The sequence below is a fragment of the Trachinotus anak genome, unplaced genomic scaffold (assembly GCF_046630095.1).
Source record: "Trachinotus anak isolate AG129_WGS33_773 ecotype Australia unplaced genomic scaffold, CSIRO_AGI_Tana_v1 ptg000021l, whole genome shotgun sequence".
NCBI classification, from domain to species: Eukaryota; Metazoa; Chordata; class Actinopteri; order Carangiformes; family Carangidae; genus Trachinotus; species Trachinotus anak.
Genome location: NW_027273872.1, coordinates 10998108 through 11020220, shown reverse-complemented (window position 1 = coordinate 11020220; position 22113 = coordinate 10998108). Strand labels below are relative to the sequence as shown.

Below are 22113 nucleotides of genomic sequence, written 5' to 3'. Positions count from 1 at the left end.
TAGGAAGATCAGTTGAAGTGAAGCCGGATGCAGCCGGATGAAGCAGTCAGTTAATGTCTGAGCAGATTTCAACAGCTCTACAAGGATAAGAAATCAGATCTGGTCAGGGACCCTTGTTTACTTAATTACATGATCAAAACATACACTACTGCACGCCGACTGCCACCAGTGATTTCACCAGTGATTTCTTCTGATTCTGGTACATCTTCAGATATATTATCTCAGTTTCTTGGCCAGTATCATGTGACACTTGGTCACAAACCTGTTATAATGAGGAAGAGCAGGTTTATTTGTCACATGCCAAGGTACAACGCACAGTGAGCAAAGCAGTGAAATGAGGGTCAGACTCAGCAGCAGGAGAGACTGTGCACAACTGCAAAACAATTAAACAAAAAAAAAAATCCAATTAACTTATTTTCCTTTATGTTTTGGTCTTTTTGTTGTATTTATGTGCCTGGTGGTTTTATGTTTTTATGCTTTTTTATGCACATATCCCACTGCTGCATACCCAAATAGCTCCTCAGGGGACAAATAAAATGATTAATTGATGGCTGAGGACACCAGCTAGATGTGACAGTATTATATTGATCTATAATATAGTCATTGAAACTGGTTAAATCATTCTCCTGTTAGTGACATACCTTTGTCAGTGTGGTTCCATGGTGTAGTGGTTATCACATCTGCTTTACACGCAGAAGGTCCTGGGTTCAATCCCCAGTGGAACCATGACTCTGCTGTCACAAAAAGCTTCAAAAGTGAATTTACTAACTTCTGAAGGTTAGAAACAAGGACATTGATCATGTTTTCAATTTGCGTCTACCCTCATACACTCCAAAGGTTGTTTTCACACCGCAATACGCAATTTGTTTGCAGACGTTATCAGCACGGTCGTTTGGTCCACACCAGTGTTTCAGTGACAGATTTCACGCCAGACCCAATTGAGCCAAACCAAATGCACCAGAGTTTGAACCAAACCGAACAGGTTTGGTGTGAAAAAACACATCGTCACTGACTTCTGAGAGTCTGTGTAGTGTGTATGAGATACAGAAACATGAAAAGCAGCTGTGTGTGTGTGTGTGTGTGTGTGTGTGTGAAGTCTGCCTGAGAGACTCCTGCTGCGTTCACGCTCATCCTTCATTCTCTTTGTTTTGTTCTCTACGTTCTCTCCTGAAAACGCAGAAGTGGCGGAGGGTGCAGCAGGCTGTCGGACTGATATCGGCACCGAGCCGACACGTCCTGAACATCGCCTCAGATTCATTTTAAACAGAAGCAAAAATCCAGGGCTGTGAACACACAACAGCTGTAACTGTAACAGAGGAATGATTTCATTCACCTGGCTCGGGGCTGTGGAAATGGCAGCTGCAGCAGGGTACATTCTGACTGGAGGACATAACAGCGGGTGTGAGGGGACCCAATGCCTCAGTGGAAGAGGTGCTTAATGTTAATACCTTCATTTGTTTTTGCACAGAGTGCTCATGGAGGAGGGAAGGGCTCCAATAAAAGCTGCTTTCACCTGCAGCTAATGGCAGGCCGCTAATAAAACATTAGCCATTTTGATCTATCCGCCACATTAAAATGTCACTCCCTCATTGTGTGAGGCACAGTCATTGCAGATCAGAGCCGCCACTGCAAATAACCCCTATAGAGTGTCAGCGGGAATTAATGGCCAGGAAAATAATCAGCAGCTTTATATATGTGCTTTTACACACACACACACACACACACACTGAGCTTTCTGTCTTTCCTCTGTGAGAAAATAAACGCAGAGAGCAGTCCCTGCTTGTTAGAAGTAATTACTATGTTCAACCTACAATGTAAAAAAAAAAAAAACCAGCATGTTTTTTAACTTGACTAGTTGTTTTATTCTTTTCAACCTGCCAGACCCTCTGTTGGCTCCGCCTTCACAAACTTATTTTGTGCAGATAAGATTTCTTCAAACTTGGAGAACTTTATTTCAACATCTAGAAAGTGTCCAAAACATATTAGATGTATCAGGCTTAGGTTTCGGGAAATGCGTTCAAAATGACGCACGAGACATCGAGAGTATCATTATTATTTGATGGAATTATCACACTGCAACTTAACAACTAGAATATTCCTGAAACAACTTCATATAAAGAGCAATAACTAGAAACCCCCTTAAAACTCCCATAAAGTCACTATACAGTCCACTGCTACTGCCTCAAAACCCCTTTCAGCATCTATCAAGCATGTGAGGCATTCAGGGAACATCGCTAAATTGTACCATTTAACATAGCCTGCATGTGAGATGTTCAGGGAATGTGTAAATTGTAGCTTCGATTAAGACTGTGTCTGTATGTGAGGTGTTTGAGGAACATCAGTAAATTGTACCATCTAACATACACTGCATGTGAGGTGTTCAGGAAACATGTAATTTGTAGCTTCGATTAAGAGTGTGCATGTGAGGTGTTCAGGGGTAATTTAACATGAGGCAATGGGCTTAATTACCTGGCACAAAGACTGGGATTTCCACTGATTGTCAGACTCACAATGGACAACGGAGATAACCCACAAGCACTCAAGGAACCTCTGACTGTCTTTTATCTCTCACATCAGCAGTTTTTCCCCCTAAACACAGGCATGGCCACAGTTAGAAAAACACTCCACTGATTTTAGCATATAACATATGGATGGATGGATAGTTTAAAATAAAACACAAAACACTGATTAGTGCAACTTTAAGATTTCTGTCGAGTCATAAATGTAGACAATTAAAAGGAGGGAAAATTAAAGATATATTAGTGTTACTGTTCTTCTTGCAGGCAGCATTAAACACACAGATATCGAGCTTCTTCCTCTGAGGCCGAGTCCACTTCAGATGCTCCATGTTCGTTAACTTCACATCTTTCATGTCGGCTCGTACTTCTCATTTCTCCATCAGGACTCCCAGGAGCTCCATGGTTGGCCTTCACTGCCGTTAAAAAGCTTCTGCGCAGGTTCTCCGCTGGTCTTTTATCGCTCTGCGTTGGGCTCGGGTTAATGATGACCAGCTCTAATTCCTCCTATAAACTATTTTTACAGCTGCTACTCTGGTCTCTACTGACTCCCGCTCACGAGTTAGCAGCTTACACACACACACACACACACACACACACACACACACACACACACACACACACACACACACACGCATACACACACACTGGTGTTAATTCCCTCCATAAAGTGTTGATGGAGTTTCTCATCAGTCCATAGAGGAGTTATACATCAGTTCTATGTACAGCTGTTCATGTCTGATGTTGTCGAGCAGCAGTTTCTCACAGGAGCAGCAGATTTGTCTGCAGTGAAGCCGAGGTTAGCAGGTTAAACCAGGTGAGTTTAATGTCCTACTACAAAACACACTCTTACATTTTTTCTCACAGCTCAACTGTTATATAGACAGCACTCATTTTCCCTTCAAAATAAGAGCCTGTTGGTCTTCCTTGAGACAAAATATCCATCCATTATTACAATACTATGGAAATATTTTTCTATTTCTGCTGCATTTTCAGTCGTACCAAGAGAGTGGTAGTAGCTTTGCCTCTCCCTCATCCCTATGCATTTCTGTTGTTTTCCCCTCCCTCACATTTCCTGTTTGTCCACAGTGTCTCTAGCTGTGTTCCAGTCTAGGGGCTGTGGTCTACAAAGGTGTGGCCCTTCGTAGCCATTATAGATCATGAATGCTGAACCGTGAGACAGTCTGGCCTGTGGAGGATTTTTGCTTTGTGTCACCTACCTCATCGTTGCATTGCAAAGTGATGCTCCTGTCGCCTAGCAACTGTGACAACACGTAACTTTTTTCACAAAAACATGAGATTTTAAGGCCCTTGGTACTTAAACTCCTGGGTCTCCACTCTTTGCCGGATTGTCCATACATTCAGAGGGTTCACCTTCGCCTGCGCCCCAGAACCCTGCCTCACCCTGTCATACATACAAGTCCTGCACAGTTCTGTTCTCTGCTCTACACAATAAACTGTCTTTTTATGCAACTCTTCTGCCTTCATGTCTAAGTTCCCCCTTTGCGTCCAGAAAAAACTTCACTTAAAACCTATCAAATCATTGATCATATTTTTATTTTAACACAACACTTCAACATCAAACTCACCACCACTGTTCTCACTTTCTCTGTTTTGCACTAATAATCTTCATTTGAATCACTTCTATTTTTTGTTTGCTGTTAAATACTGGTCAAATGAAATTCCTTATTTCATGCTCACATTAAAAGCCCACTCGTGGCTGATAAGACATAATCCCATCACTTAACATAAAATAGCTGTGATTTATTAATTTCATTTAACAAAGTAGGATATATAAACTAATATAAACTAATACTATTTTCTTCCTTTTTTCCTTCTTTCTTTTAAAAAAAACAAAGACTAAAATTTCTTCTTTGTTTAAGTATTTGCCACATCACACTCACACTTACGCAAAAACATATGAATAATCAGTAAAAACCCAGTCTGCTGCTGCAGAATAAACTGCTGTAAACTGCTGATTCCACTCTGTTTCATTTTTAGTAAACACCTGCTGGTCCTTTTTTTTTTTTTCCTGCACAGCGCAGCAGGAGCCATCACATCCTGAACAGACCCTATTATTTGGCTGTTTGTACCTGCACAGCAGACACCTGTCAGCCAGATTAATTACACCGCCGTAGATGCAAGAATTGTGAAAAATGTGAAAAATGCTTCCCGGCGTCCAGCAGATACTCTGTCCAAGATATAAAACTGTGAACAAAAACCCAAAAGAGCAGATGTATCTTAGTAAAGCGAGTCTGGACAGAAAGTGAACATGCCCGTACCTGTCTCTTAGGCTCTTTGTCATCATATCTCCGCTCACAGCTAAACTTGCTGAATGATTGCTGAGGACCATTTCATCCTCAGGTAACCTAAACCGGAGGTCCAGAGTGTTAGGACCTGAGCTCCTGACTGTTACCTTGTCAGTCTGATGGGACAGGTTGACAGCTGATGTTTCTTTAACCAGCTCTGGTCTTTACTTTCCAAAACTGTCTTCTCTTTCCAAAATGAGTAAGTTAAACACACCTTTTACCACAGACATCACATACATACAGAATAAGTAGGGGAGACAGGGGTCGGTTGCAACAAATCTTATTCCTCCAATCAGAAACATGCTACAGCATCTACATGCTAAGTTAGACCTGTCCCCCATCAGGAAGACAGAAGACACCTTCAACATCTGCTGCTGAATTTATTGTGGTATGACTAATTTCCTTTCATTAGCTGATTTAGCTAGTACATTATGCTCTGTCATGACTGACATGGTGGGGACGGTTGCGCCAAGTTGTTGTAACCTCAAGCTAAGCAGTCAAATCAAAACAGACCACACAACAGTATTTTTCAACACATATGCTGATAATTTTTTAATTGCAGCAATAATTGTATTATTTTAATGTATAAGATCATACAAACAAGTTATTTGAGGAAACATTTTGTTTGCCTCTCATGGTCTTATAATACATTTGCCTGTTTTGTTTTTCATAAGCATTAAAATAGATAAATTGTGCCTATTTTGACTCAACGTAGGCCTATGGTCTATGTAAAACAAAACTCAGTAACTGTTATAAATAAATAAATAATACAATAATGATATTATATAAATACATAATATTATAATAATATTGTAAAATAATTGACATTTTCAGAATACTACAAAAAGCAAACATTAATTAGTGAAATTTAATGTATGTTCAATTTGTTGCAACCATCCCTGATCTGTGCTGCAACAGTTGCAACATCTGAATGTGATGCTGACCGATGTAAGTTTAATACATAAACATTTGGTTAGTCTGGGCCAAATAGTGTCTGAGTAACAGAGAGTAATGCAAAGAGTGTCGCAACCGTCCAAAGTCTTCCTCTACATGTGTCAAACTGGGAAAGGAGGGTGATAAAATTGTTTTTATACGTTTCAACCATCCCTGGTCCATGTAGCAAGGGATGGGGTCAGTTGCACCATCTGAATTCTTCCATTCAAATAAACATTGTGAACAATACATCACATGTAATCATTCTTAAATAGTATGGGAAATTAGCAGACAGGTGTAAGTTTAATACATATATGTTTGGTTGGCCTAGTCCAAATAGTCTTTGAGTAACTGAGAAAAATGCAAAAAGTGTTGCAACCGTCCCCAGTTTACCTCTACATGTGTCAAACTGGGCGCAGAGAGGGTGATAAAATTGCTGGTTTTCTTGAGAGATTTTGTGTTGATGTACTGAAAATTACTTTCCAGAATGTCTCCAGAAAAAATTTAATTGAAGGATAAAAAACACAACAATTTATTTTGTCCTTAGCAAATGAGGTTTTGAGGACTCAGTGAGAAACTAAATGACTTTAGTATCAAGATATATATTTTTTTGCAGGGTTTTGTACATTTCAGGCAGGAAAAAGTAGTTTCCTTCTCTTTGCCTGCTGTTCTCTCCTCAAAACAATCAACAGCAAACAGCTTTAGACAGATGCAAATCACCTCATTAACTCGCCAACCTAAATCCATTCTGCAGTAGAAAAGACAAGAAAACACGCAGAAGACAAGGGAAAAGACAGGAAGAGGGGAAAGAAAAGCAAAAAAAATGGGGCTGATAAAACATCTGCTGGATTCGCCCATCTGTGCCAAATCGAGCGAGTGAGCGAGTGAGAGGGAGAAGGAAAGAGAGAGATTAAAAGGTGGTGGGTGAAGAGAAAAGAAAGGAGGAGGAGGAGAAGATGGAGGCATGGTGCCCACATCAACAAGTGCCAGGAATTGTTTTTTTTCCTTTTTTTTTTTTTTTGGAGTGGGGGGGTGCATCATAATGAAGACGGGGGTCGGGCGAAAATCTGCGTCTAAAGCTAAAGTCCCTGAGGAAACAATTAAAGTGCCATTGTTTCTCACGGCCAGCTCAGATTCCTGACATTTCTTTTCTCCAGTCTCTCTCTGTCTTCACACTTCTTTTCAGATGATATTCTCTCCTAAAAAAAATAAACTGTTTTCTCCTTTTACTCTCTTTCAGAGGGATTTAGTCATTGATACGCCCAAAGCTCGGCTCTGTAGATCATATCTGTGTCTCCGCTGCTGCTGCTGCTGCTTCTGCTGCTGCTGCTCCTCCACCTCACTTTTATTTTTCCTAAGAGCACAGCTCCAAAAGAAGAAGAGGAAGAAGGCTTCTGGGTCAGCAGAGGACAAGATGTCTGCCTGATTACTGTTGAATTGGAAGAGATTATCCTCATGCTAAAAAGAGATTATCGCATTCTGCCTGCACGCCACATGTGAAGACTACAGGCTGAGGTTTTAGCGTAGATACAGCATCAAACAGACATCAGACATCGGTAGCTGCAAGGACATTTAAGGTTCAAATCCCAATTTAAGACAACAATATATTATGCAAACATCATGTCAGCCAGGCAGAATATCAGGGTAAACCTCCTCTCTCTTCATTCACAGAGTGATGTGCGCATTCCTATAAACTGGATTACTGACTGACCACATGGCAGTAGGTCTGGGATGATTTCACTGAGAGATAATTTGCACCTTTTCAAGCTTTGGTTTCCCCTGAAAAGGCTGATGTTTTTGCAAATTCTATTAAAAGACAAAGACTGAACTCAGAAGTTTTCCAGTATAAGTAGCATAATGGTCACTCGCTGTTTTCACTCACAAAAAATTCAGGTCAGGGGACACGTTGGACATGCCTGCGTGGGCTTGTGGAAACTGTGGTGGACATTTTTTTTCAGCGTGTTTTTATTTCATTTTATACTTAAACTATTAAAGAGGAAAATAATTGACAGAATAATTGAATTAAATTAGACCTTATTTGAATGAAAATAATCATTCATTGCCATGAGGGAAGATCCAGTGTGGAGGAATGATGGAGTAGTGATTACATGTTTGAGTCACAGCTGACTGGAGGCAGAATAATGAGAAAACTGTGGCGGTCCCTATATTCTGTATGTGTGTGCGTGTGTGGGTGTATTTGTGTGTGTGTGATACATGAACATACATGTACAGAGACTACAGTTCTTGCTCTACACGTCCATCAAACAGCTCATCTGTGACGGTGCATCTGTGAGCAAAGCTCTGGGCAGCTAATCCTCCGCTGTGCTAAATTGTATTACTATTGACATTTAATTGGCTACTCATTTCCATCTTCCTCCGCCAACACCTGAAGAGCTGACTTTCACTCCCCAGCACATCTGTTATTTCCTTTTTTTTCCCACACGATAAAGCTAATTTATCTTTTTTATCAATAAATCCCCCAATGAGACAAACAATGAATTTATCAGGGAAGAGGAAAATCCAATAAATCTAGTAATCCAACAAAAGGTGCTTTTGACCAAACTTAACCTGTCTAGTGATGTTTTGAGTGAACTCTGGTGCATGTGCACAGTTCGTCTGCTTCCTGTCTGAGAGCTGACATTTTAACTCTCTTCCCAGCCAAACAACACGACAGAGAACAGCTTGAACAGGAGGATTTTGATTCTCTTCCAAGCAGCTCTACTGATGTAGTGCTTCTGTGGTGTGAATACAAAGAGAATCAAACACTAGACAGAGTTTGGCATGTGATGTCAGCATCAATCCAACAGCTAAACTTTAAAGGGGACCTATTATGCCAATTTCCAGCTCTATATTTTTATTCTGGGAGGAGCTTCATGATTCCAAGTTAAAAAAAAAAAACAAAACAAACATATATATATATATATATATATATATATATATATATATATATATCATACTGACTGTTACCACCTGAGCCTTTGATTGACACAGGCAATATCAGCTTGGGCCTCCTTAAAAATCACTTTCTTCTGATCGGCTGAATATCTGGATGCCTGCTGAGCTGTAGCATCCAGTGTTTGTGAGCACCGCCTCCTCCTCTTACCAATGTGAAGGTCCAGAGAGCAAAATGTAAAACTAAGCAACTAAAACTAATTGGAAATTTGAATCCTTGTCAAATCCACTGGCACATGTTCGAGCCCGAATCTGATCTGGAAAATGAGAGAGGACATCCAAGATTACAGCAGGACGTCTTTGTGTTTCAATATATGTCCCTGTTAATAGTTGTGCATGTGGGAAATATGCTGAAGTGCCGTGGAAAAGATCTGCTATTAGACAACACCAAAACAAATGTTGCTTGTAAAATGTTACACTGTTATCACCAAAGGACTGTATTGTAAACCTGCACCTTCAGTTATTTGTATGCCGGAGTAAACAAACACATTAAAACAGAACAAAAATCAAATAGGACAATTATTAACTATTAGGCAACATGCCTAATAGTGCCAACGTGCCTTTCTCATGTTTTTATATCAATTAGGCTAACAGTGTTCTCCTTTGCTTCCAGTCTTTGTGCTAAGCTAGGCTCATGATGCCCTGTCTGTGTGCTGTAGACACAGAGATGAGACTGATATCCATCTTCTCATCTGACAAAGACAGAGAGCAGAAGAACAGTTCAGCTAATGGAGGTAAAGGTAACAGATGGAAAAACTGAACTTTTCCGGGGAAAACAAGGACAACGTTTTCCTCCCTGCGGTTTTCAGAGTAAACAGAATCAAAACGAAATTTGTCTGAGGTGAGCTCTGTTCTCAGAACAGCTTCTTCCTCCTCCTTTCCTTCATGCTGCCGCCCTCCCTCCCTCCCCAGTAATTAGACCGAGACAACGTAATAAATCAATACACAAGTGCTTGTCTTGAAGCTGAGCCACTTGAGGAGCTTGGGACATTAATGTGTTCAGCAGAGAAAGAGACATTACACTGTAATCAATCCTGCTACACAAATCAACTTATCCCTGCCCATCAGGCTTTCTCCCTGTTTTTTTCAATGCTCCTGCTTTTGATAAATCCACTTCCTGTACATTAACGCAGGTCAGTGGCTTACCTCCGAGGTGTAAATGGCTGGCTGATCTTTTGCACTTAACAGGAAGCACACTGTATTCCACATATTGAGTTTTTGATATCCAATAATGCCGCGAAAACAAGATTACAGCCGCGTCGGTTCACACTCTGCCTGCAGGGACTTCTGGGATGGCACCTGTGATCATACCTGGTGGTTTGTCACAGCCACACAGGAGACTTAGTGGCCTTAATGCATCACATTGACACACACATTATAGTGATGTTATTACCACCACATTGATTTGATCCAGAAAAAGGGATGAAAGAGTGTTTGGTGTCAGGTTTGCTGATGGTTCAGAGGAAACTGATGGAGCAGAGCTGAAGAAACTGGTTGTACTGGTGCAACAGAAAGAAACAATAAAAGAGGAATAAAATGTAAACTGTCATATTAAGGAAAATAGAATTACCGCTGCATGGTCGTACACCTCCGCCAAACCAAAGCTGCAGGAAATATGGTCAGAATCTCCACTTGTGTTCAAGAGATACAGATTTGACATTTGTGTTAAATGGTGTCATAATAAGTGAGTCAGTTCTAGAGTTATGGCCAAAACTGTGTTTGAGTTCACAGTGACCTTTGACCTTTGACCACTAAAATCTAATCAACCATGGCTGTCACAGAAGAATAAAAACAAAATATAAGCAAAAAAAAACAAAATACAGTGCAATTCAAAGCAAGGTAAGAAATAATAATAAATTAAGAATAAATAATCAATATAAGAATTTAAAATCAATTGAAATAAAAACAAAGCAAAAAAGGCAATGAATAAAGAAATTATTTGTGTTAATATCCATAAGATCATATAGTTCTGGTTTTAACCAGACCAAAAACCATCTCAGTGTAGTTTAATATCTCCTCTCTCAGGCTTCTCTTTGGAGCTCTAGTAACAACAGGTCATTGAGCCAATCAGAAGAGGCTCTGAGTCTAGGTGGGCTGTGCTTGGGGCATGGCTGAGGGCAGTGACTGCTTTGTTGTGACATCACAAACAGCTCAGAGCACAGAGTCCTGACAGCTCATTTTAAGGCTCAGTTTCTGAATACAAGCTGTGTGCATTTCTCTGTGGACTCTGCACTTTGATACTTTCACAGTATTAATGTAAAACCTAGATCTGCTTTATAATCAAAAAAGACGTGGAAGTCTAACTTTATACAATATGGGACCTTTAAAGCTTGATCATGATATTCTAATGATAGTCACGATCTTTCTAATGTTTCAAAACGCAGAAACGCAAGAGTCTCTTTGATCCCACTATTTGAATGATTTCAACTTTGTTTCTGAAAAATCAGGTCAGTTAGCTGGTTCCATGTACTACAATAAACATGAGCTGCTGTTCCCATAGAGACAAAACCTTAGCTGTAGTAAACGGCTTACAGCCAGACCTCTTTATCACCCCCAACCTCTTAGATATGTTCAGTGACTCAAACAACCTTGTGTTCACTGATGGCTGTTTCAACCAGCTGAATCAGTCAAAGCTTTGTAGGCTGGATTAAAGGACCAGTGTGTAGGGTTTAGGAGGAGATCTACTGGCAGAAAAGAACCGCTGTATTTCCCTTAGCTCAGAACAAGCCCTTCATGTCGACATAGAGAGCAGGTTCTCTTGCATGTAGCCTGCCATGTTGCACCGCCATGTTTAGCCCAGAATGGACACACCAAACACTGGCTCTAGAAAGGGCCTTTCATATATATTTTTATGTTACCTGAAGGCCACCAGGTTCTCCTTCATTTCTTCTAGTGACTAGGTGCCACTAAATCCAACACACTTGTCCTTGAAATGAAACACACTGGACAACCCTGGATGAAATGTGAGTTCACTTTCCATCAACATGACAAATGCTAACACTTTCTCCTACGACATTCCTGCATGTATGGAAACAAAACAACACAGCACAGTTACGGAATTGCTTCAGAGTCTGCGTTCACATACTTTTGGCTGTATCGTGTTCTGAACAATCAGCGTCACCTCACCGTGAGCAGTGATCAAATGTTTCTTGCTGAAATGCAGCTCGAGTGTAGTTAACTTCTCTCCTTCAGGCCTTTAACCCACAGGCTTGTACCTTTTAACTTTTTTTTTTTTTTTTAAATGAAAGAACCAGATACTTTCTAACACAGCACAGGAGAGATTCACGTTCTTTCGAACCCTGAAGTGCTCCAACTCAACATTATAGGAGAAAATGACCCTTTTTGCTCCTGGATCCCTGGATGCCTTATTTAAGTTGTCTGACTTAGCAACTCTCTTGCTTTTGCTTTGAATCACGGGTCACAGGTTACTGTTTAAAAGAGCTAACTGCCTCATTTTACCATCACCTACCTTTTCCCTCATCTGGCATCCATCGATCGCAGCACTTCCTTCACCTACAGACATTGAGCTGCGTTCACAAACACTTGATAAATGGCCGCTTTTGTCAACGTCAAGCGATACAATATAATTTAATAATTTATTACCTTATTTTATAAGACAGGTTCAATTGATTTTAATTAATTCAGCAGGCTGCGAACAAGCATTATTAAGGACACACATTATGCTGACAGAGATTTATGCCATAAATGAAGTGGCAGTCCTCATTATGCGAATTTATAATCTATCACCTCTTTAAAATGCAATTATGTAGTATTAGACTAATGGCGGAATACAATTCAGAGCAGGGAGAGAAAAAAAGGTAATCATTCTGAGAGCAAAATCAAATGGATGGTGAATGTAGTTTAAAAAAAAAAAAAAAAACAACTAACCAAAGTTTCCCATTACACATAAGTATAACTTGGTAATTATATGTGGGTAATGAGTCGACATTCCTGCATGTTTTGATTATGCTTGGGGGAGAAAAAAAAATTCACCTCCGCTCCATTTGTCTTCTCATTAGCTTTAAATCTCTGTTAGTACTGACTGACTTCCTTTCATAATTACACACACACAGTCAGTCAGATCTGCTGCTGCGGGAAAATAACAACCACAACTGCATCGTCGGAGTTTAGAGTTTTTCCTCCACTGAACTTTATAGTTTTCATCTGAGGGATTTTTTTCATGAACTTTGACCCCTGAAATCCTGTAGCAATGATACTGGAGCTTTTATCGGGACTAAAAGACCAGGACCACTGCTCATTACACAGAAAAGTGAAATCAATCGATGGGTCACAACTTGCAGGAACAACTTCTAGGCTGCCTACTGTGGCAAAACCAAGCAACTAGTTTGACCTGAGGGTGGTGGTAGAAGCTAGAGTCTTGTAGTCTTCAAATATTAAGTGTTTAACCTGTGTACAACAGAATCAGCTCATCAGGTTCAGCTCAGCGCTGACAGACTTTGCTCAGATTTTGTCAGCATGAACTGGACTTTCTCAGCCTCCCCTGCACTTGGGTCACAAATGTGCTTTAGGTGCAATGGTACCGTCTTGTTGTGTTACGGCAGTACTTTAAATGTCAACCACTGGGGCATGGGAATGAAAATCTGGGTATCACACCATGGTCCTAAAGGGTATTTTCAGTCAAACAGTTAATAAATGAAAACTCTTCGCACTTCCTGTTTTGAGTGACGACATGAATAGAATACGGGCATGCATATGCTCATCCCTCAGTTAACTCGACTTTCGTGAATGCAGGTGGTTAGCGGCTCTGGCTATCATTGCAAATCTAATGAGTGCATCTACACGAGGGACAAAAAGAGTCAACCCACAGATCTGAGCTCTCGTTCGGTGTTTGTTGACAGGACATCATCTCTATTATCATCTCTAGTGTGCAGATTCTGTATTGTTCCAAGTTTTCCCTGCCATTTAGCCTTGATAAGGTTAGCTAGCCGTGCTTTTTAAATCTATGCAAGCCCTTCAAGTGGTGCAGTGCTTCAGATGAGACTGTAAAGTTACCACTAAACCAAAACTAGGAGCTAAAAGGGGCTAAATAAGAGACTGCACAGAGTTGGTGATAATTCAGTAGTTAATATGCAAAATGTTGATCAGTTCACCATTGCATTGACTGTAGCACTTTTAGCTACATCCAGTTTACTGTACATGAGGAACAAGTTATCATTTTAGTTATCAATATTCGTTGCTGGGCTTTGAGTTATGGTAAACTCACAGTTGGTTTGTGGTCTCAGGTCTACACTGTTGTAGTGGTGCGGCTGACAGACCTGGGATCTGCCCACTCAGCCTGTCACAGTTTGGTGACAGACACACTGTGAACACGGCACGATCTGATCTAATGAGTCTCCCCTGCAGAGAGTGGGGGGGGATTCAATGAACCAGAGTGACCATGACACCGCTGCAGGCAGCACTTTCACTGCTGAAGCTGTGTGTATGTGTGTGTGTATGTGTGTGTGTGTGTGTTTGCGCTGCAGCTGCCACTACAACATGACACTGTAACCCTACAGGATGTTCTGACACATGCCTCTATGGTCTGTGTGCATGTGTGTGTGCCCCTCACTCTCCCAGCATGCCTTTCGGCTGCTCTTTGATGTGAGCTTGCTGACATGGAGTAGCTTTCTGAAAGCAATCCCCTCCTCTGGCCTCTTGGCGGGTGGCGGGCAGCAGTGGAGGATGGGGGATGTTTGGATGGTTGGGGCTCATTAATTCCCCCCCCCCCCCCCCCCCCCCCCCCCCCTTTTATCCACGATAGAGACATTCCCTTCGACATCCCCTCCCCAACCACCTGACAGCTAATTCCTCCAGTGGGATGTGACGACAGTGAGAGAGGGCAGCAGGATGGGTGTGAGTCTATGTGAACGTGGGCGCTCACAACAAACATCTTCAGTTACTGTCACTTAAAAATACATTTGAAGAGATGATGCTGACACGAAGGAGTCCATCAGTCAGTAAGAGCCTGAGCCTTAGAGAACACCGAACAGAGCAGGAGCAACAGTGTAAGGCTGTGAAATCTTGCCTGAAAATGACTTAACCACAACTACTACTGTACATGTGATGGAACCAGAGGGCAGAACACCGGACAGCACCAGGCGGGGCAGTGTGACTGCTTTCTGTTGGTCAGTGGCCCAGCAGGAGTGACACTGTGGTGTGGTAGATTTCAGAATTCAAACTTTTGAAATGTGCAGTTAACATCAGCTTAAAGTAGTAATAGTAGTAGTGGGAAAGGCACAGGTGTAAACAATAGATGAATGACATGCAGGAAAGAGTCACGCCAGTTGGGAGCTGAAACTGTGACTTGCCTGCTAAGAACATCTACACTCATGTGATACGAGCCCTAACCACTCGGCTATCGGGTTGCCCCAGGATCTTGTTTTATTTCCATTGTTTGCTGCATGCGCGCTTTGCTCAGCACAGTGACAGAGTACCATTCGTTGCTCGCATGTGTCAGTAGAAATGAGGAAGGGAAGCTGGGAAGCTTTGTTGGACTCTTTGTTTTTGACTTGTGTTTCATTTCCTGTTTTATTTTGTAATCACTTCCCCTTTAAACTCAAGCTTATTTACTTCCTGTCTTTGTCCTTTCCCTCCTTGTTGAATGTCTGCCGTGCACTAATGTGTTTCACCTGTGTTAATTGCCTTTGCCTCCCTTGTGTATTTAGGTCTCTGTCCCTTTGTCATACCCTTGTGTCGCTTGTGTTAGTGCTAACACTTGTTGACGTGTCACACTATAAGTTTGGAAAACTCTGCCTATGTTTGCTCCATCCTCCGCGACTCCCCTGAACAGTGCACTGATCTGAGCAGTGAGGAGTACCCTGGAGTACACCTCTACATCACTGCAGCCAGGGGACAAGTTAAACCTCTGGAGGTCAGGAAAAAAGGCCTCTTTAAACACATAGAAAACATGTTTGACTCGGATGTTATTTTTCATTAAAATAAGCATGTTTGTCTTCAGCATGAATTTAACAGGTTTAGTACATCCAGCACATGGATCATGTGATAATGTGTTGGTGTAAAATCGAGCTCTCAGTGTAGCCCAGGCAGCTTGTCATGAGGAGGCAGCAAAAGAAAAAAAAAAAACCTGCTTTTATTTCAGCAGCAAAATGAAAAAAGGTGATTATTCACAGTGAAGAGATTCACTGTGAATAATCACTATAATTAGTCTATTTTCTGTGTGTTTATGTGTGTGTAGAGCAAATAAGAGTTAATTAGCCTGGTTGTCGCATAGTTTTACAGGGGTCTCTGCAGAATTCCTCAGTATGATGCTGCTATCAGTTTCAAAAAGTGTATTACAAATCATTTTATTTATTCTTTCTCTTATTATATTATTTTTTTATATATATTGTCACAGATTTTTAGTGGGTGAAAAAACTAGAAATTAAATATTGCCTGTTGTTTCTTAGGTGAAGCGTCTGTGCCAGACTGTGTCAATCCGACCAACTGTTCTGTCAAGTTCTGAAGTCAGTTCTGTGAGTGTGTGTGTGTGTACTTGTACTTGCTACATAGTAAGGGCCAAAAAAAGTATTTTACTAACAGAGTGAGGACATTTTGGGAAAGTGAGGACATTTTGGCTGGTCCTCACTTTTTGAGACACCTTAACACATTTTGAGGGTTAAGACTTGGTTTTAGAGTTATGGTTAGAATTAGGTTTAGGTTAAGGTTTGGGTCAGGGTTAGGGTTAGGCACTCAGTCGTGATGGTTAAGGTTAGGGTAAGGGGCTAGGGAATGCATTATGTCAATGAGTGCCCTCACAAAGATGGAAGTACAAGTATGTGTGTGTGTGTGTGTGTGTGTGTATGTGCGCACGCGCGCACGCATGTGAGGCGGCTGTGAAGGAGGGCTTCACTCCCTCTCTGTGCATTAACTGTGGCGATGTTCTGTTGTACCACACAGGTCACAGCAGTACAGGTAACACTGTGAGCTGCTGGAGGACCCTGAACGCAGCCTGCGTTCTTCAGGGACCAATTAGAAAGTTTTATGAATTTGTAAATCAGAAGTAAATAAAAAGAAGACAGAAGAAGATTAAAGAAACTTTAAATTTTTACCCACCTGTTTTATGTGGAGACAGCATCTGTTGCGTTGTGTATTTATATATTTATTATGTGTAACTCACAGCAGCCACAGGATGAGGACGGTGCAATGTTACATTGACACAAAGTCCACAGAGTCTATGGTTGAGTCTACAGCTGTGTCCTAGTTCTGGGGCTGCATCCTTCAGAGGCTGTATTTGAAGACTGATTGCATCACCACAGCAGGACGAGGATCTCCAATTTCGAAGGCTCCTACAAATGCAGCCTTCTTTCCCTGGGCAACGAAGGATCCTTCATTGCCCAGATTCATTTTCCCAAGATTCATTGTGTGCTTGTTAATGAAAGCAAATTACACCAACATAGAGCCGGAGGATTACACTTTTAAATGTAAGTACTGGGTACATTAGTTCAACAGTTAATGGTACAACTTTTAAAGCCAAGAGACTCTCAAGTTTTTCTGAAAAAAAGGTTACATGTTGTCAAGGTTGCTAGACGACGGGATTTGCACTTTGCGATGCAACGGTAAGGGTGGGCACAGCTGGTGATGCCTAGCGAAAATCCATCTTTAATTTTCATTTTGAATTCCACATTTTAAAATGTTGCCTTTTAAAAAATTAAATTAAAGCAAGAATAACTGAAGATATCCTCTTTTGAATGCCTCTCCTTCCCGCAGTAGGCTGTTCCTCACCTGTTCCAAATCCAGCATCAGAGTCTTCCTCATTAATCCAGATTGAGGTTCAGGCTTTCAGTTGCAGCTGAAAAGTTTACATCAGAACCTCTAAATGTCTGTGTTTGTCCACTGAATGTTTTCCTCTCTGTTATAATTACATTTACATGACAAAAAGAATCATTTCCTCACCACAGTTTGACACTTGAATGGCTTTTTTACTTTATTCTCATTAAAATGAAAATACGGTAAGGACTCATTATTTGCTAAAACCCCACATCCACAGCCTGTGTTGTGTCCCTCTGAAACGTTCACTCACTTCTTGTTTCAGCAGACTAATGGGCTAAATATTCACAAAATAACATGTGTACTAATGAAGATCCTTCATGCCATCGAATTATCAGATCTCTGTCTATGGAAGCTAGCTTGACTACCATACGTTGGACTGTATCTGTAAGTTTCTGTCATTTCCATGCACGTGACATGTCCTGTTGACAAAGGCTGGGGCTTATCAAGTAAAGAAGGGAGCAGCGATTTTTGGACATTTGCACATTGAAGATAATCCTGGGATCTTTGCTCCAACCAGTCCTCCAACCTGAACAACCACACAGGTCATTTTATCAACCTTCTGTTACGACCCGTAGGCGTGTCTCCTGAAATTTGGTGGCAGGCGCACCAGAACTTGGTTGACATGGTTACAACAATAAGCACATGGTATCGACACCAGCATACCTGATGATCTCAGCATACATTAGTATCTGCGTAATAACCTTCTCAAGATCTGATTTTAATATAATATATATAAAATATTTTTCTGTCATGGCTGCACAAATTTCAATTCAATAACAACAAAAACTAATGTATAGAATAATTTGAACTGCATCACAAACTGGGCCTACATGAAAATATAGACAGTCATGAGGTATACTGTACATATTTGCCAGATAGTGAGTCAGTAAAAATGCCTCCTTGAAATGCTAAAAATTAAAAATGATTCCTGGATCACCACCAAGCACTAATCACTTGTTCCTTGGCTGATGGCCCAACTTTCCACCAGATTTAATTGACATCTGGTAAGTTGCTAACAAGCAGGCAGACAGGCCCAGAACAGAGGAAAGGACTAAAATCCTCCACCTCCACAGTGATGGTGACAGATGTGTCATTTAAACCGGATTTAAATTAGCATGTATCTTGGATCAAAGTGCAGCTGAGGCTGATGTGTGTGTCGTTAATGTCATTAGTTCTGCAGGTATTTGGTCATAAACCAATATGCTGGAAAAATTCCAATATTGACCTGATGTTGGCGCTGGATGGAAAGTCAGAGCCCAAGAAGGAAAGAAGAAAACTCAAAGTCAGTAGGGTTCATCAGTAGGGGTCACCAAATTTTATGATAATACATCAAATCTGTTCACATATTTCTGTCTGGACCAAAGTGGTGGAGCTACAGGCACCGTCATCCCTAGAGCCCCAATACAAATAATATTAATAATGTTCCTGTTTCCATGAACAAATTCACCAAGAAAAGCATCATATTTGTATCCAGGAACATCTTTGAAGGGAAAAAAAAACACACCTGTGTCAGTCATCAATAACTTGCTCAAACAACACTTTTCCTTTTTCCGCTCTGTTACCAAAGCCTGTTAACATCTGTGAAGACAAACAGCAGGTGCTTGTGGTCAGAGCGGCACTGCCTGGTCCACTTTCTACTGTGACGAAATGATCTGGTCGACTTCCTGCCAAGTGCAGGAAATCCTTAACCACAGAAGAAGAGCAAAGAGAAAAGCTGAGGCGAGAGGAGAAAAAATGTGCTGTCAGGCATTAAACAGGCAGAGCAGAGCGACAGGAGCTTTAAAAATGACAATACTTTATCCTTAAATTGTTTTGAGAGCCTCCTGCCAGCGGGGTCATGAATCAGCCTGTCCAGCAGCCCTGCTGGTGTTTCTGGGTACGACTGCGGGGGCGGTGGAGGCCGTGACAGGTGAGCCATCCTTGCTGCTTGAGCGTGCCCCCCCCCCCACACCTCACACCTCTTCATCATTTAACATTTAATCGAACCTGCCACCCGTCCTGACTCTCACCACCAGCTCTTTTCTTCCCCTTCATTCATCTCTCAGAGCGAGAGCAGCTGAAGAAGAGCAGAGGGGAAAAAAACAGAGAACTTCAGGAGCTTCCTTCTCTCTGATGGTTTGCGGTGATCGGGTGGTGGCAGCAGGAATATCAGTCTACCTGTCAAAACAAAGAGCAGGAATTCTCATCCATCAGAGGGCAATCATATGGATCCATCCAGATTAACCTGCCCCCTCCCTCCTCTGAGAAGAACCTACACAGCAAATCTGGAATCTCAATCTGCTCAAACACAGCTAACTTCATACAAGCTTAATACAACATAATATTAGCAAACTAAAATGATGGTATCAATCTCAGGTTCTTCATAGATTTGTTAGCAGTGGATGCAGGTGCAAGTCACAACAAGTTCCCACCCCTCCAAAACAGAGGACTTTTTAATGCTGTCAACTGAGCGTTTTTTTAGCATACAATATAAGATTTGCATTTACATTTAAATAAAAGATTAAAAATAAACTTTAGGAAATGACTTGTTAACAGAAAAGAGAAAAAAAAAACAAACAATATCAACATGTTTGTATTCACTCGTCCTACCTGTGCTGCAGTTCCCCCTTTCCTCTTCATTTCACATTTCAAACCAGCTCCACCTTGAGTAGCCACAGCAGTAAAATGCTGCTAATCCAGAGATACATCAGTATTAACAATCTAATGATTTAAGGCTGGCAAGCAGGTTTTAATTTTAAATCAATGTTGCTGCTGGCTGATTAGTTTATTTCAAGTGGTCCAGCAAATCGTTTTTGTAACAGTGCAGTTTTATTATAAAAAAAAATAATGATGATAAAAAATAGAAATATGATCTATACATTACAAATGTTGAAAAACACATATTAAGATCTATCACTGTAATAGGCCAATGATAGGAACTTTTATGTTGTTGCAGTGGGACCACATCATATACATTGTTTGCTATCTAAGTCTGACTGCACATGGCAAAAAACTGGAGTATCAAAATAGAAAGCTGGTTCGCAACAGGAAGAATTAAAAAGAAAGAGAGTCAAGAGACAGATGGTGAATCGACAAGCGATCTCTCTCCGTCAAACAAAAAAGAAAAACTGAGCTTCCCCTGCTTTTAGTTCAGTCTTGAACATTCGATCATTATCATCATTAAAATAAAAAAAAGTGCTCTGGGAACATATCATTTTGCTTCCATATTGTTACGGGGTCAGATGTGGGCCGGCAACACTTGAGCTTTTCAAGTGGGCCATGAGTTGGAAAAGGTTGGGAACCACTGTTTTATGTAATCATATTATCCAACTCTAGCTGATGTCATTTTGCCAAAACTCTCACTTAATACTAAATTACCAACTCTTTCAACATGTTAGGAAAAGCTGATGAATAACTGACAACTTAGTCTGAGTGGTCGTATGAAACGGAGAGCAAAGTGTTTGTTCATGTTGTTAATGTGTGTACTTCAGAGCAGTAGTTCCCAGCCTGCAGGGGCAACACATGACCAGACATTCCGACACGTCAACCACACGAGTAACCAATAAACCAATTGCTGCAACAAAACCATCATTAATGTTATTAGTTGCACCTGTGCTTCTCTGGCTGGAAGCCAAAGTGTTTGTGCTGTGTGAAAGGTCTGTAACATAAATCTGACTCATTAGGGAAGAATAAAGACATGAGTGTTCTGATGCTAGAAGGGACGTCAACATCCAGGTCGTCGAGATTCACAGAGAAACTGGAAAGCTGGGAGCTCATCTGTGTGTAGTTTTAACCATGTACCATGTGCAATGTGTTGAACAAACAAAAATCTGACTTGACTTACATCATTCAGACTCTCTCTCTCTCTCTCTCTCTCTCTCTCTCTCTCTGACCTTTCGCCACAGATAACAAACAGGAAGCAGTGGTTATAGATTTAAGTCGCGGCGGCTAGACGGATCGATACATCATACTAATAAGTAAAATCTGCAAGCGCCAATTATTGCTTGTCATGTTTACCTGCCCGAGTGAGTAATCATCCAATTTAGTGAAAGCTCACCAAGGTGAGCGGAGCTGCCGGGAGCTCGTTATAAATCGTAGCCTCTCACGCGCCGACAAGTAATTAAGATCCCAAAACATACATGTTAATATTGCTGCTGCAAGCCTATTAGGCCTGCAGGGCCTGTATGTGTGTGTGTGTGTGTGTGTGAGGCTGTTTGTGTGTGTGTGTGTGTGTGTGTGTGTGTGTGTGTGTGTGTGCGCGTGCGCAGGTGCACAATGAAGTTTTGCTGAGTTGTTTCCCAGAACACCGTTAATATTTCCAGCACAGGAGCTCCAATAAAGTACATCTCTCACTGGAGACTGGAGGCAGAAGCCATCTTTAACGCCATGACAGGAGAACGTGTCACAACAAACAAGACTAAAGAACAAACTGTGTCCCAGTTACATATTTTACACTAACACCATGAAGTTCAGACTATGTACTAATGTTGACAGCACACATTGTGGCAGTTGCTTTTTTTTTTTTTTTTTTTGCTATACACGTCATTTATAGGCTCACGGTACAGTGACTGTAATTTACAAGGCATGGCATATATTGTTATTTTCAGAATAAGTTAGTGAGTACTACTGAGTCAGTCGTACTGTGCAGATTTAGG

At 41.1% G+C, this 22113-nt stretch overlaps 1 non-coding gene across 1 annotated transcript; it reads left to right on the top strand.

Moving 5' to 3' along the window:
- Window positions 1-653: 653 nt before the first annotated feature.
- trnav-uac (transfer RNA valine (anticodon UAC)) lies at window positions 654-726 on the top strand. The gene has a single exon. It is a non-coding gene; the product is annotated as a tRNA-Val (tRNA).
- Window positions 727-22113: the final 21387 nt, after the last annotated feature.